Here is a 26,482-nt window from a genome sequence, read left to right on the forward strand (position 1 = left end):
TGGTAGCATGGACAAAAGCAGTCTTAGGCTAATCTCAAGAGGGCATGTGAAGCCAGCTGTTTTACCATATGCAATCCTTTTAATATCAAATGAAAGGACACCACACAAGTTATATATTATAAAATATGTGTATTTATTACTAGAATAATCCCCTATACTCTTTATGAGCACAGAAGCACAAGCGTTAAACAAAGAACTTCATACAGCATACAAAAGTTGCACAAATATGGATAGGCCCTGGTGGCCACTCAAACCATATACTAAAATAGTGGTATAAGAACCACGTCACGAACAATGGTAAGGCCTAGGGCCTTGAGAATTGCTGGGTCTACACTGGACTAACGAAGGTTAGGACATAGGAGGCCCACAGGATGCGGGTGCAGTGTCTATAGGCAACCGCGTTTACCATACAAGTCAATGGTGCGTAAAAATGAGAAAGTTACTGTTTTAGGAGTCTTACGACTGGACTAGAACTTAGCCACTTAAAACTAGGACACTGGAGTTGTAAACCACTACAGGAGCACTGGAGTACTCTTGTTACATCACCCACAGGAAGCGGGTGCATAGGTGTCAAAGTGCGTCGGGATTCGTCGTGGAGTTCTATGGAGCCTGGAGGTGAAGATTCTGCAGGCGACCAGGAGAGAAGAGTCCGGTTGGATCCAAGGGTGGATCGAAGATGTAGAGTCCCTGAAAGCAGAGGGGACAGAGTCTAGGTCACTAGCCAGTAACCAGGAAGGAACCAGGCAATGTTGGGTTGCAATCAGGTGATGTCGTGAAGCTTGTCTCCGCTGCCACGTGGACCAGGAGGCGTCGACGACAACCAGGCGGTAGACACAGACTGTCCCACGAAGGCTCTCGCTGTCGGCAGTGTCGGTTCTCGACTCGGAGTCAACAGGCCTTGGAAAATGCAACCCACGCAGGAATCGAAGATGGCTTCTGGGTCAGACCGGGAAGGTCTGATGGATGGCTCCTTTTTAGGGGAGCGAGGGCCAGTCTGGAGCAACCAGACCAGCAGTTTAAATTCGAAGGTTCGTCGTCTCAGAGGCCACTAGCTAACGGGCAAGTGACGGACAACGCGTTGAGCAGTAAAACGCAAAAGGGCCCCACACAGCACTTGGTGAGCGTGGAGAGGTGATCTTTGGTGCAAAAGCTGCATGGGGCTGGGGCTTCTCAATTCCCAATGCACAGCTTCAAGGGTGCCTCGGGAGCTGCACAGGAAGCACTTCGCTGGCTTTCCAAGATGGCCGGTCCCACGTCTCCTCCATGGGTCTCAGCTTTGCTGGGACTGTGGATCGGGCTGTTGGAAGTCTGGAAGTCCGGTTCTTGTCGGTCTCTGTCGTTCGAGCTCTGGCAGGAGAACAACAAAGAAAACCTTTGAGCGCTGATGGTGCCTGCTTGTTCAGGGTGGCCACTCCTTGACCACAAGGGAGATTCTTCAGTCTTCTATGTCGAGTAGGATGTCGAAGGGTCCAGAGTTTCGTTTTAAAGTTTCAGTCAGGATGATTTAATGCTTCATGGCACAGCTCCTACCTTTATTCCAATTCAAGGGGCTGGATCTCCTGCTAGGTCCCTCCTATGGGTGGGACCCAGGTAGGGGGTGGTTACACTCCTTTCCCTTTGTCCAGATTCGCGCCAGAGCTGGGGCTGGAGTGCCCCAGCACCAGTTTGAACTGGGCTATGCATGGGACACCTTGTGTGCCCCAGGCAGTGTCTAGTTTCATTCAGCCCTCCCTGCCCAAATCCACTATCTCCTGTCTGGGGTGGTGTAACACCTCCCTCTGACAGGAAACCTTTTGTCCAGGCCTCCCCTGCCGGAGTTTCAGTCAGCAGCAGTGTGAGAAGTTGGCCTGATATATGATGTTTCCAATTCTAGAACCACCTTGTATCAGTCCAAACAATCCCTTATGGTGTCTGGTTGTAAGTCAACCTTATAGACAAGCTATCCTAATGGTAGCATGGACTAAGCAGCCTTAAAGGCTTAACTCTAGAGGTCGTGTTAAGCAGGTCGTGTTAAGCAAGCTGTTTTACCAATCACAATCCTGTAATATCAAATGAAAGGACACCACACAAGTATATATTATAAAAATGTATGTATTTATTACTAGAATAATCCTCTATACTCTTTATGAGTGCAGAGGCACAAGCGTTTAAACAAAAGCATATTTAAACATACAAAGTTGCACAATTATGGATGAGGGCGGGTGGCCACTCAAACCATATATTAAGAAAGTGGTATAAGAGATACCAATCGAACAGTGGTTAGGCCTAGGGCCTAGGGAATCGCTGGGAGCAGTCGGGACTAGCAATGCTGAAGTCGGGAAAAGCCCGCGGAATTCGGGTGCAGAGCTTAAAGCACAGGCATGCACCAATGTAAAGTCAATGGTGCGTAAAAGTTATAAAGTTATAGTTTAAGGATACTTCCGCTCAACCTAGAAGGACGAAACTTAAGACACATACACTAGAGGTGTGTACCAGTGTGGGAACACCGGCGTTGCTGAGTTACCTCACCCACAGGAAGCGGGTGCACAGGTGCGAAGTAGTGTCTGGTTTTGTCACGCAGGTTGCTGGTGCTTGGAGCTGAAGATGCTGCAGGCGTCGAGACGAGAAGTGTCCGGTGTGATCTAAGGGTGGATCGAAGTTAAAGATGATCTGAAAGCAGAGGGGACAGAGTCTGGGTCACTCAGCAGTGACCAGGGTGGAACCAGATGGAACCAGGCAATGTCGGGCGCTATCTGAAAGAGACACGTTAGTGATAGATTCCTTACCTTAGAATATCCCCAGGCGTCAGACTGGATCCGGAAACTTTTGCGTAGCAATACCCCTGCGCGCTGGTAGGCGTCGTCTGCGGCTCCGCGTCCGTCGTCGGCGTCGTGAGCGCCGGGATGACGTCATCGGAGTACTTAGACGGCGCCCATGCGCGCTGACGTCAGTTCTTCTTTTTTCCGCGCCAGCTAGCGCAGATCCGGAAGAAGCTCTACCCCCAGTCACTTTTTGACTGAATAGTTTTTTGATCCTTTTTGATCTCTCTTAGTCGACTGTCTCGACTATCGGTGCCAGGGATGCCCGGGTTCAAGCCTTGTTCGAAGTGCGGCCGACTCATGTCGGTCACGGACCCCCATCTCCGGTGCCTGAAGTGCTTAGGCCTCGACCACGACGATCAAACCTGCGTCGACTGCCGGGCCCTGACGTCGAAGGCTAGGCGGGAGCGGTCCCGCAAGCGTCTCGAGCTGAGGCACTCGGCCCCGCGCCGCTCCAGGTCCCGGTCCCGGTCCCACGGGAGGTCGAGGGACAGGTCGCGAGGTCGGAGTCATCGACGTTCCGGAAGTGGACACCGATCGTCTGGTTCCAAGTCCTCAGGTAAGAGGCATGAGAGGTCGGAACGACACCATCGGTCCTCCGACCCGCCCCGACGCTCGCTCGATGCGGCCGGGGACTCGGGCGACACCGCCCACGCGGCTCCGCGGGAGTCGCAAGCGTCGCCGCCTGCCCCACACCTTCGGGTCCCTGGGCACGGCGCGTCGCAGGAGGAGGTCGAGAGGTACCTCATGGCCATGAGGGCCCTCCCTCCTCAGTCGGTTCCCGTGGCGCCTTCGGGCCGATCGGCTCCGTCTGGAGGTCCTTCCGGGTCGGGCGCTTCGGCCCCGACGACGTCGGGTGCTTCGGGCCCGGCGCCGCTGGCGACTTTGGTCCCGACGCCGCGCGACCTCGCTGGATCCGGCTCCGGATCCGGGACCTCGCCGGTCGACCTTACGACCTCGCCGGCGCCGTCCCTTCAGGTGTCGTCCCCGGCAGCCGATGTGGTTGCCGACCCCAATGTTTCCTACGGTCCTACTCAGGAGTCGGAGGGGCGCCGCTGGGCGCCGATTCCGTCGGCCTTTGGAGACTTCTATCTCCACGAGGAGGCCCTGGCTGTTAATCCTGGTCTCCAGGAGCCAGGTGACGAGGAGCAATGGGAGGGGTCCGAGGACCCTCTGGCACGTGATTGCCAGTCGCATCAGGACTGGACATATGAGCTTGGGGAGGCCAGTGGTATTGACACCTCGCCAGACACTGGATTTACGTCGCCCCCGACTGTGGCTTCGGAGGCGGGTTCTGCTTACAGCGTAGTGTTGACGAAGGCAGCTAAGGCCTTAAACCTTCAGCTCCCCGTCGCGGCCGTGAGGACTAATCTCCTCACTGAGGTCCTCAAACAGCAGTCCGGCTCCGCGGAGCCCCTCCTGCCGTTCAATGAGGCCTTGTGTGACGTTCTGCTGGGCACTTGGTCGAAGCCCGCCACAGGCCCCCCCTGTGGACAGGAACGTGGCCAGACGCTACCGCCCGGCACCGGGCGACCCATGCTTTTTGTCCACCCATCCCACCCCCGAGAGCCTGGTCATCCAGGCCTCTAACTCCCAAACCGCATTCCCGTCGGCCCCGCCCGACAGGGAATCCAAGAGATATGAGCAGTTCGGGAAGAAGGTCTTCTCGTCTGTGAGCCTAGGGCTACGGTCTGTGAACACCAACTGTCTCTTGGGCCGCTACACCCACACTCTGTGGGACACGGTTGCGGAGGTGCTGCCACAATGCCCTGAGGAGGTCAGGGCTAAACTCAGCCAAACCCTTGCGGACGGCCGAGATGCGGCACGTTTTTCTATCCGGTGTGGGCTGGATACCACGGACTCACTGGGCAGGGCGATGGCAACGACGGTGGCGGTTCAACGCCACGCCTGGTTGAGGTCCGCCAACTTCTCGGCCGATGTCCAGGCCACCCTCCTGGACATGCCGTTTGATGGCCGTCGCCTCTTCGGCGACAAGGCAGACCATGCGCTGGAACGTTTCAAGGACTCCAGGGCCACGGCCAAGTCCTTGGGCCTTACGGCCCCACGCCAGCAATCGGGTGCCTTTCGCTCCTTTCGTGGCCACGGAAGGGGCGCCCCACCACGAACCGTCAGCCACGCGCCGCAGAATGTTCAGCAACGCGGTGGCGGACGTGGGAACCGCCGTGGCGGTGGTCGGGGCCAGCGGCGAGGCCAGTCCACACCTCCCTCAGCAGCCCCCGCCTCAAAACCTTCCTAGTCCGAGTTTTCAGGCCCATGTGACGCCTGTGGGAGGCAGGGTTCGCCATCACCTCTCCCACTGGCATACAGTCACTTCGGACAGGTGGGTGCTGCAAATTGTCCGAAGGGGTTTCTCCCTCCCCTTCGAGTCTTCCCCTCCATCCATGCCACCTCAATACCACCGTGTGTCGGGGGATCACTTGCAACTTCTGCAAGAGGAGGTTTCGGCCCTCTTGGCCAAGAGGGCCATCGAGCGCGTTCCTGGGCCAGAAGTAGGACGTGGTTGTTACTCCCACTACTTTCTGGTACCCAAGAAGGGCAAAGGGGGCCTACGCCCTATCTTGGATCTGCGGAACGTCAACGGCTTCCTCCGGACGGAGAAGTTCAAGATGCTCACTTTGGCTCAGGTCCTGGCTGCCCTGGACCCGGGAGACTGGATGGTAGCGTTGGACTTGCAGGACGCCTATTTCCACATCCCCGTCCTGCCGGCCCACCGGCGTTACCTACGGTTCATGGTAGGCCAAGAGCACTTTCAGTTTACCGTGCTCCCCTTCGGCCTTGCCAGCGCCCCACGGGTGTTCACGAAGGTGATGGCGGTGGTCGCAGCCCATCTGCGCAGGCAGGGGATATCAGTCTTCCCCTACCTCGACGACTGGTTGTTGAAGGCGGGCTCGCCCCAGTCAGTCGTCAGCCACCTCCAGACTACGGCCGACCTCCTGCACTTGCTGGGGTTCTCCATCAATGTGCCGAAGTCACACCTGTGTCCCTCTCAAAAGCTCCTCTTCATCGGAGCGGTTCTCGACTCGGCGCAGTTTCGGGTTTACCCACCCGAACAGCGGGTTCGGGATATTCAGGCTCTGATTCCTGTCTTCAGGCCGTTATCCCGGGTCTCGGTCAGGTTGACGCTGCGGCTTCTGGGGCTGATGGCCTCCTGCATCCTTCTGGTGCGTCACGCCAGGTGGCGGATGCGGGCTCTGCAGTGGGACCTGAAGTTTCAGTGGGCCCAGCATCAGGGCAACCTGTCCGATCATGTCCTGATCTCAGAGGGCACTGCGAAGCAACTGCAGTGGTGGCTCACGGACCGCGACTGGGTCAGTGGCAGACCCCTCTCCCTACCCCAGCCGGAGCACGTAGTTGTGACGGACGCGTCCCTCCAGGGCTGGGGAGGCCACATGGGAGAGGCGGAGATCAGAGGCCTCTGGTCTCCGGCGGAGTCCCGGCTCCACATCAACCTTCTGGAGCTGCGGGCGATTCGTCTTGCACTGAAGGCATTCCTCCCCTCTGTCAAGGGGAGCGTAGTGCAAGTGTTCACCGACAACACCACCGCCATGTGGTACTGCAACAAACAGGGCGGTGTGGGGTCGTGGACCCTCTGCCAGGAGGCTCTGCGCCTCTGGCAGTGGCTGGAACATCAGGGCGTGACCCTGGTGGTTCAACACCTGGCAGGCTCTCTGAATGCCAGGGCGGACGAACTCAGCCGCCGGTGCATGATGGATCACGAATGGCGTCTGAACTCGGACGTGGTCTCTTTCGACAGTGGGGAGAGCCTTGGTTAGATCTATTCGCCACAGAAGAGAACGCGCAATGTCAGCAGTTCTGCGCGTTGGAGTTTCCAAGGCGGCACTCGCTCGGAGACGCTTTTCGTCGCGAGTGGAGCTGCGGTCTGTTGGACGCCTTTCCGCCTATAGCACTTCTGCCCAGAGTGCTGAAGAAGATCAGGCGCGACCGGGCCCAGGTCGTCCTTGTGGCTCCGGACTGGGCACGAAGATACTGGTATCCCGAGCTACTCAGCATGTCAGTCGATCCCCCGATTCGTCTGCCTCTTCGGGAGGACCTTCTGTCGCAGCAGCAGGGGACGGTCCTGCACCCGAACCTGTCCAGTCTCCACCTACAAGCTTGGAGATTGAGCGGCGGCAGTTGAGGCCATTTGACTTGCCTCCTGAAGTCTGTAATATCATTCTGGCAGCCAGGCGTCCCTCCACAAAGTCGGTATACGCCTGCCGGTGGAACAGATTTGTGGCATGGTGCACAGCAAAGGCTGTGGATCCTCTCTCTGCACCCCTTTCGGAAGTGCTGCTCTTTCTTCTTTCCCTTGCCCAGCAGGGCTCTGCTCTGGGCACTCTTAAAGGGTACCTTTCTGCTCTATCAGCCTTCTTGAGGCTACCAGATCAGCCTTCTTTATTCAAGTCCCCTATTGTGAGTAGATTTCTGAAGGGCATCACGCACATGTTCCCTCCTGTTCCCTTCGTGATGCCCCAGTGGGACTTGAATCTGGTTCTCACCTATCTGATGTGTGCTCCCTTTGAGCCGCTTCATAACTGCCCTCTTCGTCTCCTTACTCTAAAGACGGCCTTCCTGGTTGCCATCACCTCTGCCAGGAGGGTGAGTGAGCTCCAGGCTCTTTCTTCTTCTCCACCTTTCCTGTCTGTTCATCCTGATAAGGTGGTGTTACGTACACGACCTTCCTTTCTGCCCAAGGTTGTCACGGCCTTCCACATCGGGCAGTCCATCACTTTGCCCACCTTCTTTCCGCCTCCGCATCCCTCGAAAGAGGAGGAGAGGCTCCACCGTCTGGATCCAAAACGTGCGCTCTCCTACTACCTAGATCGCACACGCCAATTCCGGGTGGATGACCAACTCTTCGTTGGTTACGTGGGCGCGAAGAAGGGAAAGGCTGTGCACAAGAGGACCATCTCTAGGTGGATCATCTTGTGTATTCAAGCATGTTACTCCATGGCGAGGAAGGAGCCCCCGGCTGGATTGCGGGCTCACTCCACTCGGGCCACGGCAACGACAACTGCCCTGGGCCGCGGTGTCCCCCTGCAGGACATCTGTCAGGCAGCCACGTGGGCCTCGCTGCACACGTTCGCAAGACACTACTGCCTGGACAGTCAAGTCCAGAGGGATGGCTTCTTTGGCCGTTCCGTCCTCCAGGACTTTCTGGTGTGATATTGGTTCGCAGACCCACCACCGGGGTTGGTATTGCTGGGGTATCTATTCTAAGGTAAGGAATCTATCACTAACGTGTCTCTTTCAGATGCACAAGTTACTACTTGTGTAACGATATATCTGTAAGAGACATTAGTTAGTGATAGATTCCTTACCGCCCACCCATCCTCCCCGTTCTGCGAACCGATCTCTAGGGTTACGGTCATCCCCTTTCAGGGCCCTAGTTTCATGGCACCAGTGTTAGTTCTATCATGGCTCTGCGTATCTGGCGCGGAAAAGCTGTGTTATCAGAACTGACGTCAGCGCGCATGGGCGCCGTCTAAGTACTCCGATGACGTCATCCCGGCGCTCTCGACGCCGACGACGGACGCGGAGCCGCAGACGACGCCTACCAGCGCGCAGGGGTATTGCTACGCAAAAGTTTCCGGATCCAGTCTGACGCCTGGGGATATTCTAAGGTAAGGAATCTATCACTAACTAATGTCTCTTACAGATATATCGTTACACAAGTAGTAACTTGTGCTTCAGGTCGCTGACGGGTCGCTTCTCTCCGCTGCCACGTGGACTCTGTGGCACCGAGGATGTCCAGGAGTGGATCACGAGCTGTCCCACGCAGGCTCTCGCTGTCGGCGGTGTCGGCTTCCGGATTGGAGCAAACAACCCTTGGCAAGGGCAACAAACGCAGGATTCAAAGATGGCGTTGTACTCGGACCAGGAGGGTCAGAGCGAGCGCTCCTTTTCAGGGGAGCGAGTGCAAGTCTGGAGCAACCAGAATCACAAGTTAGATTTCAAGGTTCGTCGGCACAGGGGCCACAAGCCAACGGGCACATGACCGTGCCAAAGCGTTGAGCCAAAAGATGCAGAAGGGCCCCAAGCAGCACTCGGTGAGTGTGGAGGGGTGAGCTTCGGTGCAAGAGAGGCTCAGGGCTGGGGCTTCTCAGACCCCAACGCACAGCTTCGAGGATCACTCGTGGGCTGCACGGTCAGCGTCTCGTGGTCTTTCCAAGATGGCGGGCCCCACGCTTCCGGTCGCCTCCACGGGTCTCAGCTCTGCAGGGACTGTGGATCGGGCTGTTGGAAGGCAGGCACCCTTGGTCTTGTCGAACTCTGTCGCTCGAGTTCCGGCGGGAACTGCAACAAAGCAAACGTCAAGGTGCTGGATGGTGCCTGTTTGCACAGGGTGGTCACTCCTTGACCACAAGGGAGATTCTTCAGTCTTCTACGTCGAGTAGGATGTCAAAGGGTCCAGAGTTTTGTATCAGAAGTTTCAGTCAGGATAATCTGAGTGCTTTGGCACTGCTCCCATTCTTATACCAATCTAGGCGGCTGGATTACCTGCTAGGTCCCCTCCTATGGGTGGGACCCAGGAAGGGGGTGGTTACACCCCTTTCCCTTTGTCCAGGGTCGCACTGGGACTGGGGCTGGTGTGCCCCAGAACCGGTTTGACCGGATTATGCAAGGGGAAGCCTTGTGCTCCCCAGGCAGTGTCTGGTTTCTTTCAAACCTCCCTGCTACAATCCACTATCTCCTGTCTGGGGTGGTGTGACACCTCCTTGTGACAGGAAACCCTTTGTCCATGCCTCCTTGGCTGAGTTTCGGTCAGCAGCAGGAGGTCAGACCTGTGTCTGTGGCAGAAGCATCCATTTTGTGGTGCTGAGGCTCCTTTTAAAATCAACCGCGTTTTAGCAAAGTAACATGTCGTCTCCCTCTAGAGGGGTGGAATGCTATCCCCGTCGACAGGACTGTCGGGGGATAGTATTCCAAATCGTATGACACCTTACACAACATGTTTTGATATAGCCAAACCAAAGTTAACATATAACCGCGAGGATTATAATGCACTTAATAGTATATGGTATGGCATTATCCCGGAACAGTTTAGGGAATTGGTCCCGACAGCTGCAGACAGGCTCAGCTCATGCTAGAGCACCATCTCACATAAAACCAAGCACTCTGCCTCCAGGATTGTTAAGGCCTGCCATAGAAGTGACTTATAGGTATATATGTGTCCAGATAGGTTTAGATATAGGCATACTATATCTAAGCAAGGAGTGATTACACTACCTTGCCCCAGCTGAGTGATCAGCCAGTTGTGTCAATTTTGGATAGCCAAGCCAATTTAGTTATGCACCTAGGGTACATGGAATCCATTTTACAGAGAGAGCAGATAGCCTGGAGCCCTGATCAGCAGGGAACCAGGCCAACTAAGTCGAAAACCAGCTAAACACAAGGCAAAAAAATCTGGGGTAACCATAGTCAGGTAGCCACCTTCCTACAAGCAGGAGGCCAGACTTGTGTCTGTGGCGGCAGCTTCCATTTTGTGATGCTGAGGCTCTGTTTAGATTTAACCGCGTTTAAGTAAAGTAACATGTCTTCTCCCTCTAGAAGGGTGGAATTCTACCCCAGTCGGCAGGACTGGCGAGGGAGTAGTATTACAAAGCGTATGACACCTTATACGACATGTTTTTCATCAAGCCAAACCATAGTTAGCATTTAACCGCGAGGTTCATAATGCACTTAAGAGTATATGGTATGGCAATATCCCAGAACAGCTATAAGGACTTGGTTCCGAAAGCTGCAGACAGGCTCAGCTCATACTAGAGCACCATCTCACATAAAACCAAGCACTCTGCCTCCAGGATTGTTAAGGCCTGCCATAGGAGTGACTTATAGGTGCATATGTGTCCAGATATAGGTTTAGACATAGATATACTATATCTAAGCAAGGGGTGATAACACCACCTTGCCCCAGCTGAGTGATCAGCCAGTTGTGTCAGTTTGGATGGCCAGCCAGGGGTGGCAAACGATATGCTGCAGCCCCTGGTAGGCCTTGGATACACCTATGCCCTGGGTACCTATAGTACACTGTACAGGGGCTCATAAGGTGACCCAATCCCAATTGGTAATGTACCTAAAGTACATGGTTGTGAATTTAGAGAGAGAACAGCAGGGCTGTGGGTCTGATTAGCAGGCCCACTGCCACATTAAGTCGAAAATCAGTGAAGGATAGATCTTTAGGATAGGTGCAGAGCACATGGCCTTCTTCAGGTCATCAAATGCCTTTTGACAGCTAACTGTCCACTGAACCTTTTTTGGCATCTTCTTGGATGTCAGATCATTGAGTGGTGTCACAATGGACCCATAATTCTTGACACATTTTCTGTAGTACCCAGACAGGCCCAAGAAAACTCTGACCTGTGTCTGGGTGGTTGGAGGAGCCCAGTCCTGTGTGGCCTGGATCTTGCTCCCCAGTGGTTGAACCTGACCCCCACCTACTAGGTGGCCCAGGTACACAACCTTGCTTTGCCCTATCTGGCACTTTGTGGCCTTGATAGTTAGGCCTGCCTTTTGCAGGGCCTCTAAAACCTTCTTCAGGTGGATCAGGTGATCCTCCCAGGTGGAGCTGAAGACAGCAATATCATCAAGAAAAGCTGCACAAAAGTCATCCAACCCAGAAAGGACTTGGTTCACCAACCTTTAGAAAGTGGCAGGTGCATTCTTCAAGCCAAAGGGCATTACCACAAATTGATAATGACCTCTGCGCGGGACGCAGCGTGGGCGAAGACGGGGCAAAGACTGGGCCGTTTCAGGCCGTTCCAGACCGAATAAGACCGGACCGGGCCATCCCCCTTGGTTGTGGTTTATTCCAACACGTAGCAAAACTTGTCTATATTTTAATTTCTTAAGGGCAACATTGGAATCCTTCATCATGTCTGTTCGAGCCACACGAAGCAAAACCACAAAAAACGGCAAAAAGGTTACTGGGACACTTGATGATTTTATTACACGGACAAGCCTGTCTATAGATAACGAGATCACTAAACTCCAGCACAGAGTTTCCTTAGAGCTGGAGTCTGCTAGGAAATTGTCAATAGAACTGGCACTGAAAAAGAAATCATCCTTGGGTCATATTGCAACCTCTAAAACGCCAGAGCGCGTTACTGGCCCTGTCCCCATAATCGCCTTGGCTGAAATACACTCTATTAATGAGGGGGCAGCTTCTGCTGACATCCTAGAAGTAAGCAGTAATGATGTAACTGATAGCATAGTTCCAGAAAACACCTTACCCCCTGAACCCTCTATTGAATCCAACCAGGGGGTCATAGTACTGGAGGGAACTGGCCCAAATGCTACTTGTGACAATGCTAAACCACCACCTAAACGCAAACGCAAAAACCTTTCAGTCTATGCTAGAAAGAAGGCCAAGGTAGCATCAAATCAAACTTTTTCGGGGGGTCTTGAACAGCCGACCATTAGCACAACTGCAGGGACTGATCCTATTGCCCCTATTAACCAATGTAGCACGGACAATACAGGGCTGTCCAACCCGATACAAAGCACGGATACCCAAATAGAAGAGGGTGAGAATATCTCTACATCTAGGTATTCTACACAAGGGGACAGGGAAGAATTTTTGAAAATAGTGTGGGAAACGCTTAAAGTATTGTTGAGGCCATTAGAAGTCAGGTTAGCTGGTATTGAAAATCAACTACTTGAGGTAGAGAAGAGGGTTATTACGTTAGCAAGTATAAGCCTTAATGGCAATGGTAATGACGGGCCCATACATGTTCAAACTTTACCAGTGGCTGCTACCCCAAATACTAACCCATTTAGTGTTCTAAAACAAAAAGAAGGGGTAGCCAAAAATAAAAATTCTAACTTGAAAGCCACCACCCAAGCAGCACCTACTTCTATAGTTCTGAATGGGCCACTGGCAAACAACACTGCATCTCAGCCTTCTGGGATTGCTCAAAGTAATAAACCACAGCCAGCAAATGCCTCCACAACTAATCCTCTGGCCACTAAATCTTCTGCCCCCCAGAAGCCAGTGGAGATAACCAGACCCCACCAGGGCTCTAAGAAACCCACGCACGATAGGTCCCAAGCACATAGAACTGACTCATACAACCATCAGACAGCGTACCCCAAAAATAACTTCAGGGGAGGATATATTGATTTGCCACCAGATGCCAGTCCATTTGTTATAGTCCTCACTGGTGTCCCCGAATTACAAAGTCACAATGAAGAGAACTTTGCTTCACTAAAAAATAAGGTGATTTATTGGTTAAATTCAAATAAACCGATTCCAAATCACATGAGAAGCAAAATTCTGATGGTACGCAGGGTACCATGGGTTGGACAAATGACTAAGTCAGTTCCGGGGGACTGTATAGTTGTCTCGTTTGAGGAACCGCATAGTGCGGAACAAATCTGTGCATGGAAATCTTATGGAGACACATTCCCTATTACAGCTAGACCCCTTTCTTTTTTCTACCCTCCTCCCAGAATCCAAAAGCAAGGCCCTGGTTGGAACACCCCTAATCTGTTTCATGGTTATGCACCAAATACAGCCAGACAAGCAGAGCTTAATGCGTGGTCTGGGGTCCCAACGTTCAATAGGTTTAGCTGTTTGGACGCGGTGGACTGACTGGAAACCATGCCTAACTGTATTCCTATGCTCTATGACTTGTATTGCACATTGGGAGTGGGGCAGGATCTTCATAGATCAGGGATAATTAATCCTCATAACCAAATTAGTTCTGAAGGAACTTCAGCCATGCCGATGGAACGTCATGGTGAAATTCCTACTCGCACAATAAGGGCAGTGGAATCCAATGTTGAGAACAAAATAAATAATACACACTTTACTACTGCTACACCATCCCTAGTAGTGCCCACAGCTAACTGTGACCCTTCCAATAAACCATTAATTCCTGAACTGAAATTTTTATCCTGGAATATTGCTGGAGTTGGAAAAAACTTGAAGGACCCTGATTGGGCGGATTACATTGACTCTGGTGAAATCTGCCTTTTGCAGGAAACATGGGCCATGGAAACCCCACATAGGATGGGTTTTAAAACTTTCGATAAAGTGGCAACTCAGTCAGAGAGGGGAAGACCTGCGGGGGGTCTTATCATCTGGATTAAAATCACACTATCTATAAAAGCTGAAAGCATAGATACAGGAACTCCGGATATACTAGCCTTAAAGATCACTACTGCAATGGGGCACCAATACTATATTATTAACATTTACAATAGACCCATAGGTCACTCTAGGGTTTCACCCACGCTGGAAATTTTGGATTCATTCCTTAAAACAGTAGTCGGTGATGTTCCAGTAATAATGGGGGGTGACTTGAATTGTAATTATGAACCGATTCTTGGCATTACTGAGGCTCTTGAGGATGAAGATCATGCCTATAACATCCCCCAGCTCGAGACTGCTATACACGTCAAGTGCACTACGTTAGCCGCTCAAATTCTAAGGCTAACAGTTGAACATGGTTTACGAGCTTGCAATGGCCGCCTTCCATCTGACCTATCCAAACAACCAACCTTTGTAAAATCTGTAAGTAGGCTTGATTTTATTCTTGTATCACTAAGCATTTGGCACTTTATGATGGACTTCAGAGTATCTAACAGGGTTGAGAGTGACCATTTTCCCCTGGAACTGCACATTGAAGCGCGTATGTTTAGTGACTCTATGCCCACTGAAGTTGCAGATGCTCCATGCAAATCTGTTCACGTTAATAATAATAGACGTGCTCTAAAATGGCCGCATCTACTATCAGATGGCACAACTCTTGCAGCTGTCTATTCTCTCTTTGATTCAACCTTTAGCCCCATAGCTGGCACTCCCCTCCTATCTGAGAACTATGCACATTTTGTTGAATTGCACAAAACCTTCTTTGACAAACTCAAGATTCACATGTCTAAAATGCCAAAGAAGAACCAGCAAAATATAAGGATGGGCTGCCATGGGAAGCTTTGGTTTAATCGCTCGTGTAAGATGGCCAAAAGGAGTCTTCTAACTGCAATAAAAGAGGGCTCTAAATTGGATGTCAAACTTGCAAGGGAAGAATACAAGCACGTCTTAAAGGATTCCAAAAAAGCATGGGAAGAGCTTCTTTGGGCAGATATGCTGGCTGCTGCCAAAACAAACGACAATGTTGGTTTTTGGAGGTTGGTTGCTAATGGGGGGCATGCAGGAAGAGCAGTTAATGACACTTTCTTGGATGAACTAACATGGGTAAACCACTTCACATCCCTGTACAAACAATATGACAGTGCTGCTGCTGAGGACACTTGGTCACCTCCACCCCCTGAATGCCTTGATTTCACCTTGGAAGAAACCACGAAGGCAATTAATGACCTAAAAAGCAGTAAAGCCCCCGGTCCGGACAAAATACCTGGCGACCTTTACAAACATGCAATCGAAGTCTGGGCTCCTTACATCAATTATTTATTTAATGTTTTATCTATTGATTGCTCCTTTCCTGAAAGCTGGCGTGCAGCAGAAGTTGTGCTAATTTTTAAAAAGGGTAGTAAATCCGATCCCTCTAATTATAGACCCATTAGCTTAATGGACACCCTGCAGAAACTCTATGCCAAACATTTATTATTTAGAATGAATGATTGGCTGGAGGAGTCAAAAATATTCACTAAATTTCAGGCAGGCTTTAGGTCTAAGACCAGTACACTAGACCAGGTCTTCAGATTCTGTTGTATTTACTGGAAGTACGTACATGTTAGGAAGGGTCATTTGTATGTAGCATTTGTTGACCTTAGAGCTGCATTTGATCTTGTTCCTAGAAAACTGCTCTGGAGTTCCTTAAACAAAGCCGGGATGCCAGGGTGCCTGTTAAGCCAGATAATTGAGTTACATGCTAGAAACCACGCCAACATTAGATGGGGACCAAATGGCGAACTGTCCCGCGATATTCCAATCGAGCGCGGAGTTCGTCAGGGTTGTGTCCTGGCCCCCACTCTATTTTCCATATTTGTTAATGATGTTCCTGAACATCTAAATGCCTGTAACAACGATTCACCTCAGCTGAATGGAGAGAGAGTACCTGCGTTGCTCTTCGCAGATGATACCATCCTCATCTCCCAGACTAAGAGGGGCCTCCAGATACTCTTAAACTCATTCAGTGGTTACTGTGAAAAAAAAGGCCTGGAAATAAACACTAACAAAACTAAATGTATGGCATTAAACCCTAGCAGACCAGATAGAGGGATTTTAACTCTTAATGGACAAACTCTTGGGGTCGTTGATAACTTTTCTTACTTGGGGGTGGTAATTGACTCAAAGTTAACATGGAAGGCCCAACTTGAGAAGAGTAGGGTGGTATATGCTCAAAATGTAAAACCCATTATGAGTAAATTGAATGCCAGTGTAAGCAAGAGTGCAACACCTGCTCTTGAACTCTTCAAATTTAAAATCCAATCTGCCACTCTATACGGGGCTGAAATATGGGGTCCCTGGGCCAGAGAGTGTTTCCAAGGATTGGATAATAAATTCATGAGATCTATTGTAAGAGTTCCTACTAGCACCCCCCTAATCCCACTCCAATTTGACCTAAATTTTAAACGAACTGATCACTTTACAATTCTAAGACCCTTGATGTTCTGGATTAGAGTTTGGTCTACCCCAGAATTGTTGGACTATAGGAACTGTCTCCAAGAGGTACTAAACCTCGACACTTTTAATTCCATCCCATGGTATGGGCACATACAAAAATGGTTTAGACTGCTGGGGTTGCATTCCTTTTGGGAACACCCGGAGAACTTGCCACCATCTGCAAAAACCATGGTGAAGAGAGTTTTTTGGTCCTATATGAATAACAAGGTTGTATATGAGAGTAGAACTGGTACTTTAATCAACGAATTTTTATTGTTTAAAGCTGAACCTTGTTTTGAAACATTTCTGGACGAAATTGAGCCTCCTGTGGCTAAGACCCTTTACCTGAAATTCAGATACGGGACTCTTATGCTAACCTCTAACCTTGAACGATGGTCAAAGAAAAATGCTGAATGTACAACTGACAATAACAGAATATGTCCTATGTGCTCTGCTTCCTGTTTGGAGAATGAAATTCACATGCTCTTTGTATGTAACGCTTACACAAAAGCACGGAAAAAATGGTTAAAACCCATGTGTGCTCTCCTAGGAACTAGAAGCTGTCATATTGCATATAGGATTGTCAAAACAAATTCTGATCAGTTCATTGTGTTCAGTATTAGCAGGTTTTTAACTTCAGTTTTCTTTATTCGAAAAAAATTGGGTCAAATGCTTTGAAAATTATGATAGATTGTCCAAAGAGGTATACTCTGTGTGCATTTCTGCTGCTAAATTGAATCGTGCTAAATGAAATATTTTTGGTGACCCTTTTTAAGGAAAAAGCCTATGCATGTTTTTTATGAATTGTTAATTGGAATTCAAATTCTTTTAAATTCGTGTATGTATATTCATGTGTCTTTTATGGCTATTTTTGCCGAAATAAAGATTTTATAAAAATAAATAAAAATGTCTCAGAAATTTGGCAGAAGCCAATCTATGAATGAGCTCACCTGCTCTTGGAATAGGATGAGCATTTGTCCTAGTGACAACATTGAGACCTCTATAGTCCACACAGAACCTCATCTCTCTCTTACCATCTTGGGTGTGAGGTTTTGGCACAAGGACTACTGGGCTGGCCCAGGGGCTCTCTGATGGCTCAATTACTCCAAGCCCAAGCATTTTCTGCACCTCAGTCTTTATACAATCCCTTACATGGTCAGGTTGCCTGTAGATCTTACTCTTTACAGGCAGACTGTCACCAGTGTCCACCTCATGGGTGCACCAGTTAGTCTGACTGGGTGTTAGGAAAAACATATGTCTATGCGCCTGTAGAACTTGTCTGCAGTCCCATTGCTGCTGGTCAGTGAGGATGCCTGCCAAGGCTACTCCATCCACTGAACCATCATCAGGGTTTTGGGACAACAGGTCTGGGAGAGGGTCACACTCTTCCTCCTGTTCCCCATCTGTAGCCATGAGCAAGCTCATGTCTGCCCTGTCCACAAATGCTTTCAACCTGTTGACATGGAGCACCCTGTGGGGGCTCCTAGGGGTGCCAAGGTCCACCAAGTAGGTGACCTCTCCCTTTTTCTCAATTATGGTGTGGGGTCCAGACCATTTGTCTTGGAGAGCTGCTGGGGCCACTGGCTCCAACACCCACACCTTCTGTCCTGGCTGGTACTCAGTCAACACAGCCTTTTGGTCATGCCAAGCTTTTTGAAGTTCTTGGCTGGCCTCAAGGTTTTTGGAAGCTTTCTCCATGTATTCAGCCATCCTGGAGCGGAGACCAAGACAATGGTCCACTATGTCAAGTTTAGGCTTTTTGGGAGGTAACTCCCATCCTTCCTTCACAAGACACAAGGGACCCCTTACAGGATGTCCAAACAAAAGCTCAAAAGGGCTGTAGCCAATCCCCTTTTGTGGGACCTCTCTGTAAGCAAAGAGAAGGCAGGGTAAAAGGATGTCCCATCTTCGCCTAAGCTTTTCAGGTAACCCTTTTATCATCCCTTTTAGGGTCTTGATGAATCTTTCAACAAGCCCATTGCACTGTGGATGGTAGGGTGTAGTGAACTTATAGCTAACACCACACTCTTTCCACATTGCTTTTAGATATCCAGACATGAAGTTGGTACCGCTGTCTGAAAGTACCTCCTTTGGAAAGCCCACTCTGGAGAAAACTCCAAGTAGGGCCCTTGCCACAACAGGTGCTGTTGTGGTCCTCAGGGGAATTGCCTCTGGGTACCTGGTGGCATGATCCACTAGTATAAATCTGTGCCCAGATGCTGTTTGGGGGTCCATTGGTCCAACAATGTCTATCCCCACTCTCTCAAAGGGTACCCCCACCACAGGTAGTGGTATGAGGGGGCCTTTGTGGTGCCACCTGATTTGCCACTGGCTTGGCAGGTGACACAGGAGCGACAAAACTCCTTGGTATCTTCTGACATGTGAGGCCAGTGAAAGTGAGGGACAAGTTTGTCCCAAGTCTTGTTCTGGCCTAAGTGTCCTGCTAGAGGAATATCATGTGCCAAGGTTAGAAGGAAGCCCCTAAATTGCAGAGGTATGGCCAACCTCCTGGAAACACCAGGCTTGGGGTCTCTAGCCTCTGAATAAAGGAGCCCATCATCCCAATACACTTTATGGGTACCTTGAGCATTCCCAGCAGCCTCAGCAGCTGCTTGCTGTCTGAGGGGTTCAAGAGAAGGACAAGTTAACTGAGCCTGACCCAGATCTGCCCTTGAGGGCCCCCCTGTCCCCAGAAACCCAACCTGATCAGGTTCAAGGTCTTCCAGGACAGTCTCCTCTTGGATCACAGAACCATCCTCCTGAGAGGGCTGATCCTCAACCTGGGGCAAGGTGGAAGGCACTGCCTTAACCCTCTTGCTCTTTCTCTTGGGTTGTGTCTGGTCTATAGTTTCAAGATCCAGCACAGGTTCAGGTAAGCACTTTTTGGCCTGTGACCTGGTCACAGAAAGGACATGTGCTGAAATACCTAGCATCTCTGCATGAGTCCTGTACTCCACTTCTGACCATATGGAGTCCTCTAGATCATTGCCCAAAAGACATTCAACTGGGAGGTCTGCACTCACTACAACTCTCTTGAGGCCAGTTACCCCTCCCCATGAGAAATTAACAATTGCCACACTATGGGGAGTAGTTACATTGCTAGCATTGGTCACCGTAATTATCACCCAGTACAAGTTGTCCAGGGTCCACAAAGCTAGGTGTCACCATAGTGACACTGGCACATGTGTCCCTGTAGGCCTGAGCCACTTTACCATTAATTAAAGGAGTCTGCCTGTACTTGCCCAAAGTATTGGGACTCATAATAGTGGACATAGCCATGTCCACATCACAGATCAAGGCTGCCTGAGTTGGAATCCTGACTAAGCCAGTCTCCATCTCAGTACCCATGGTTAACCCCACTATAGCTTTAGTTTGGGGGCTGCCACTGCTGACTGTACTAGGGGTTGCAGTTGCCTTAGGGGCTGCAGTGGCAGGGGCTCCACCTTTCTTAGTGCACTCACTAAACCAGTGAGAAACTGACTTTCAGTAATTGCACCAAGGTTTCTTTGGGCCTTCAACCTTCTTTTTCTTTCCAGTTTGGGACCCCCCCCTCATTAGAAGTATTTTGGGGGCCTGAAGAAGACTTCTGGTCTTTTTGTTTTTGATCTCCACCCTTCTGGTCTGCCTTTTTCTGATCACCTCCTTGGTTCTGGGGTTTACATTTAACCCTGGTTCTGACCCATTTGTCTGCCTTCTTTCCCAATTCTTGGGGAGAGGTCAGATCTGAGTCAATCAGGTGTTGGTGCAACAACTGGTTCTGGCAGTTATTAAGGATTTGTTCTCTCATGATCAAATTATACAATCCTGTATAGTCCTTAACTTTACTACCAAGCAACCAACCTTCCAGAGCCTTAGTGGCACAATCAACAAAATCAATCCAGTCCTGAGTCTGAGCTTTTTGGGTATCTCCGAACAACAAACCTGTATTGCTCAGTGGTTAGGCCAAACCCCTCAATAAGAGCACTCTTCAGGATAGTGTAGTTTTTAGCATCATCAGGTCTAACAGTGAGGAGCTTTTCTCTTCCCTTCTCTGAGAAGGGAGCCATAAGATTGCTGCCCACTGATCTTGGGGAACCTGCTGTACTCTCTCCAGAGCAGTAATGCATTTGTGGATGTCATCCCCATCTCTGTAGGGGGCACAATCTTACTCCGGCTTCTATGATCATAGGACCTGTCCTTATCCTTAGGGATATTGCTGTCACCAGTGGAATCTAATCCACTTAATTTTTGTTCCCTTGCTAAAGCAAGTTTAGCTTGGGCCAGGGCTATCTCTTCTTTTTCTATCTGAATTTGGACAGCTCTCATCCTAGCCTCATGCTCTCTTCTCTGGGGGGGGGGGAGTCATTCCCCTTTGAGAACCCCTTGAGGCATTAGAGTGGCCAGATTCCCTTGAAGGAGATCTGTCCCTTCTATTGCCAGGGAGAAGTCTACTATTAGGTCTGGGAAGGTGTGACCCCTCTCCATCCCGATGTAGACTTAGGTTGGCCCTGCTAAGTCTTCTGACCTGAATCTGGCCATCCCCCTGATCATCTGAGTCCTCATTTCCTTCTACCTCTTCAGTGTCAACTTCTGGGGTAATGGTCTCATCATCTATGGGGGCTCCTTCTCCTGTATTACCTGAGGGACCTGCTCCAGGACCCTTCTCTAGATCAGCTTTCTCTAGGATACCTATCAGGAATGGGGTGGTGGGGTTATGACCCCTTTTCAGCCCCCTTGAAGTGCACAAGGCACTCAATTCTCTGAAGCTGAGTTTTTCATAGCTGGATGGTGCCTTGGGAGAGTCACCCACATGTAGAGAACGGAGTGGTTCACTTGTGCCAGCCATGACTAGTGAGGTGGAGGTGTGTGCACCTACCTACACTATGTGTTTACCTACTGAACCTCTCTAGGAGTTGTAGTCAGGGTGTGCTAAGCCATTTGGTCTACAACTGCAGTTCAGTAGAACTTAAGTAGTTAAAGCTTTGTTTATATGTACCTAAGGTACTTGATGTGATCTTTCAAATGATATTGTCAAAGATTACAATTGGTAAAACAAACAGCAAGCTCAAATCCCAACCGCTGCACACCAATGTGAGAAGTTGGCCTGGTATATGATGATCCCTGTTCTAGTGAGCACCTTGCACCAGTCCAAACGACCCTTATGGTGATTGGTTGTAAGTCAACCTTATAGACCAGCTATCCTAGTGGTAGCATGGACAAAAGCAGTCGTAGGCTAAACTCAAGAGGGCATGTGAAGCCAGCTGTTTTACCATATGCAATCCTTTTAATATCAAATGAAAGGACACCACACAAGTTATATATTATAAAATATAAGTATTTATTCCTAGAATAATCCCATATACTCTTTATGAGCACAGAAGCACAAGCGTTAAACAAAGAACTTCATACTGCTTACAAAAGTTGCACAAATATGGATAGGCCCTGGTGGCCACTCAAACCATGTACTAAAATAGTGGTATAAGAACCACGTCACGAACAATGGTAAGGCCTAGGGCCTTGAGAATCGCTGGGGCTACACTGGACTAACGAAGGTTAGGACATAGGAGGCCCGCAGGATGTGGGTGCAGTGTCTGTAGGGCAAGGGGCTCACTAGAATAGTGATCATCATATACCAGGCCAACTTCTCCCACTATCTATCTATCTATCTATCGCCCTCTATCTATGACCATCTATCTATCTATCTATGACCATCTATCTATCTATCTGATTACATAATAGAGTGCTCTGTGCTAATGGTAATATAACCATAGTGCACTGTACAAGGCTGAATTATACAGTCAGTGTGGCATGTCAATTATGTTATTGCAAAAAATATATTATATATTGGCCTCCTGTTTAACTCAAGCCCGGGATTAGTAAGGAATGCAACCACTAAAGGGCACTCACACTCTAATCCTTCTTGCCGTGAGTGAACAATGTTCTGCATGTCGGCGGTTCCCAATTTGCATAGCATTGAAACCCGCCAATCAGGAGATGGCTACAATCACCAAAACTGATAAAAAAACAGGCATAGGAACAACGCCGGAGCTTTCTGGAAGGGAAACGAGCTCTCAGAGACCAGGAGATCAAGTACGCCATGTTATTCCCAGCGAAACTCCGGATTGAATCAGATGGTAAACTCTAGTTCTTCACCAGACCTGAGGATGCATGGGACTAGCGTACAGTTGGTAAGAAAGCACATAAATCCACACCAGTGGCTGGAGGTACCACTGATTCGCATCAGCAAAGGCGAAATCCGCCTCTCTCTGATTCGGGTTCTCAAAGCCCTCCTGGATGACGACAAACAATAACCACTAAGGGGTCTGATTGGTGTTTGCTCTATCGCTTGTGATCAGCAGTGACTAAGGGTTGTATTCCTGCCATAGTTTCTTATTATGTTGTCTGATGGGCCGAGGGTATCTGGAACTCAGGCTCTATATTTTTATTATTTTATGTAATTTGAAACTCATTTAAGTAAGTCTGACTCTTGGGGTTGATGGCCGGGGCAAGCTATCTGACCTTTGCTTGTTGCCCAAGGAAGAGGGGTTGTTCACGTTCCCGAAGTTGATGAGGGTGGGCGACAGGCACTCTGCAAGTTGGGGGTGGCGGGTGGTTCCAGACCCGTTATGCAGGGAGGCAGGGGGGGGGGGTTTACACTGGGAACGGGGTGGGGTGTTGTTAACTATGGTATTCTGTATCGGTATGTAACAATGCTTGGCTCTCCAAGATTATGCATGGTTTCACTGTAATTCGTGCATATAAGCTCCACATAGGCTGCTTCTGGCCACCAACAATACTGTATTCTGCGATGAAGGTGAGTGCCGGGGACCCCCCTACTGACGTGTACATCTGGCTATACACTTTCTCCAATGACTAGTTTGATGACAACTGACTTCACACTTAATCCATCCATGTGGAATGTTAATGGCCTTAGGGACAAAATTAAAAGGGGTATTGTATTACACTATTTTAAAAGGCAGGAGCTCGACACAGTGATGCTGTAAGAGAAACACTTAGTTGGAAACACATGTAGGGCCTTGAATAGGAAAGGTTATCGAATGGTAGTTCACTCTGGATTCAACTCGGGCTCCAGGGGGGTGGGGATTCTCCTCCCAAAGAACTGTCCATATAATCATCCACAACACCTGGACTGACGCTCAGGGTAGGTACTCAGCAGACACGGGCTACTGTGAAGGAAGTGTCCTTAATGTTGTCTCTGTGTATGCTCCCCCTGGGTTACAAAGACTGACGCTGCGTGACGTAGGTGCCTTGCTGTTGGGAATATTGGTACTGGGGGGAGATTTTAACTTAACAATGGATGGTTCTCTGGACCGTTGTCCGTCCCGGGAGGATCCGCCGAAAGGCTCGCAACTCTGAGTTTGCTAATGCCCTGGGGGTTGTGGACATTTGGAGATGGCTTAACCCGCTACAGACACACTTCACGTTTCAATCATGGGCAAATGGTAGCCAATCTCGTATAGATTACATATTCACGCACGCTCAGGATATCCACGCCTGCACAAGCACCACATGCCTGGCTTCCGGGATCTCTGATCACTCTACCGTCCTTACAACTTTTGGAATACAACGGGCCAGGCGCCCCGGTACCATTAATATACAGCCGTGGGCGTTCAAGATTCCTCATATTAATAAAGCTCTACGTAAAGACACAGAATATTATTTTACCCAAAATGTGGGCTCTGTCGACTCAGCAGTGACACTAAGGGGTGCGTTTGGAGCAGTAATAAAGGGCAGGGCGCTGTCATTAATGGTGGGACATAGGGTTGAGAGATCCAAGAGGGTGGTTGAGATGGAAGCGAACATATTGGACCTGGAGGAGTCTGACCATGCTACCCAGCATAGCCCTGAAATCAAGAGACCGGATTATAGGCAGCTTCTTCTGGAAGAGGCCACAATGCGCTCAATGTCTTCTCGACATAGGATCTATAACAGGGGGAATGAACAGGTAAACTCCTGGCGTGGCTGGAGCGCAAGGAGCAGGCTTCAAGAAAGGTCCATGTGATTGCCGGCCCAGACGGTAAGCTACTCACAGACCCTTAACTAATAGCTGACACTTTTGTGCCCTATTTTGAGGAGGTTTATAATATCTCGCAGACATCCCAGGCTCCGATGTCGGCCGATCTTCTGGCCACTATTAATGTGGTCAGCATCTCCCCACAGGATAGGGAGGCACTGGAGGTGGATATCACGGAGACAGAGATTAAAAAGGCTATACAAGATGTCGGTTCTGGCAAGGCGATGGGTCCAAACGGGTTTCCTGTCGAGCTTTTTAAACCCATGGCCACAACGTAAGCTCCTCACTTGTTGAATCTTTATCAGGAGTGTTTTGCGTTGGGACTCCTTCCAGCTGATATCCGTAAGGCTGCCATCGTGGTCATCCATAAACCAAACAAGCCAGTCGAAGATTGTAAATCATACCGCCCCATCTCCCTCCTGACCGTCAATGCCAAAATCTTGGCCAAACTCCTGGCCAATCGGCTCCTCTCTTTTATCACCGACTTAGTTCTCCCAGATCAGTCCGGATTCATGCCGGGGAGGACGATGGGCCGAAATCTCCGACGGGTAAACGGGGCCCTTGGTAGGCTTAGTACTATCAAGGAATACGCAATCCTATTATCTTTAGATGCCACCATGGCGTTTGATACCATCGAATGGGACTTTGTCTTTGCTGTGTTGGCCCGCATGGGGTTCTGGCCCAAGATGATACGCTGGATTAGGCTACTGTATATTCAACCCACCGCACATGTCATCGTCAATACTCATCATTCAGCCACTTTCACCCTCCGTCGGGGTACGAGGCAAGGGTGCCCTTTGTCTCAATTACTCTTCACACTGGTATTGGAACCATTGGCCGTCTGGGTTAGGGGAGATCCAGCGATATGGGGGCTCAAATGGACAGCGGACCATGAGGACCACATCTCGTTATACACTGACGATATTCTCCTATATTTGGCCTCTCCAGCGCGATCCCTACAGTGGGTGATGCATATTTTTCACATTTTTGGTGCCCACTCTGGATACAGGATAAATTGGTCCAAATCCCAGAAGTATGTGTTATGAGGTGATTCCCCACCCAGTCCAAGGGGCTATGAGATACCAGTGGCAACTCGCAGCTTTTGCTATCTGGGGATTTTGTCACTCCAGATGTTGATCTCTTTTTTGAGCAAAACCTGCTTGGGCTTCTTCAACGCCTTAAATCTGATGCCCTTCAATGGCGATCTCTCCCCCTCACTCTCCTGGGACGTGCATCCCTGTTTAAAACACTCCCAATCCTATCCCAGATTACTATTTCTCCAAAATTGATGGCGTAGTGCGGGGCCTATTGTGGAAAGACCGTACCCGGCGAGTTGCAATGACCAAGCACACTATGGGATGGTATGACGGGGGCATAGGTTTACCAGATTTACGACTCTTATCAGGCTTCCCAGCTGACTGTGGTCAACAGCTGGGTGTTTGGCACCCACGACAAGCCCAATTTCCGCACAGACCACTGACTCATGGGACGGGGCGGCTATAATAAGGCCCTATACACCAATCCCCGTTAACTAAATTTAACCAGCCCCTACGGCCCGTAAAGCTGAGGCTTGGCACGGAGTTACCAGAAAACTGGGTTGGTATAATCGTCTGACTAAGGCAACTCCGTTATGGGAGCCTGATATTTTAGGACGGCCTAGTCAATGCCCTGGGTTAGATAAATGGGACACAATTGGGATTTCCACGGTGGGAGACATGTGGGTGAAAGGGAAGCTGGCCTCATTTGCTGACCTCCAGACAAAGTACCAATTGGCACAATCGGAAACATTCAAGTACTTACAGAATAGTCATGCTATTTCAGTTGACCTGCCAAAGGGGCTTCCTCTCCCTGACTCTTCCCCCTTAGAGTACCTGTTGCTATTGGATCCCATGGACCACAAGGCAATATCACTTAAGTATAAGAAACTGTTAAATAACCGTGCAGATCTGATGCAGAAACTGAGGGTGAGCTGGGAAACAGACTTGGGTGCTATAGAGGACGATGACTGGCGAGATGCACTGGCCTCCCCCAGGTTAGTAGCTATTCCCATGGGCTTATGGCTTATCCAGTTGAAAATCC

This window comes from Lissotriton vulgaris, chromosome 10 (genome assembly GCF_964263255.1).
Source record: "Lissotriton vulgaris chromosome 10, aLisVul1.2, whole genome shotgun sequence".
Classification (NCBI taxonomy): Eukaryota; Metazoa; Chordata; class Amphibia; order Caudata; family Salamandridae; genus Lissotriton; species Lissotriton vulgaris.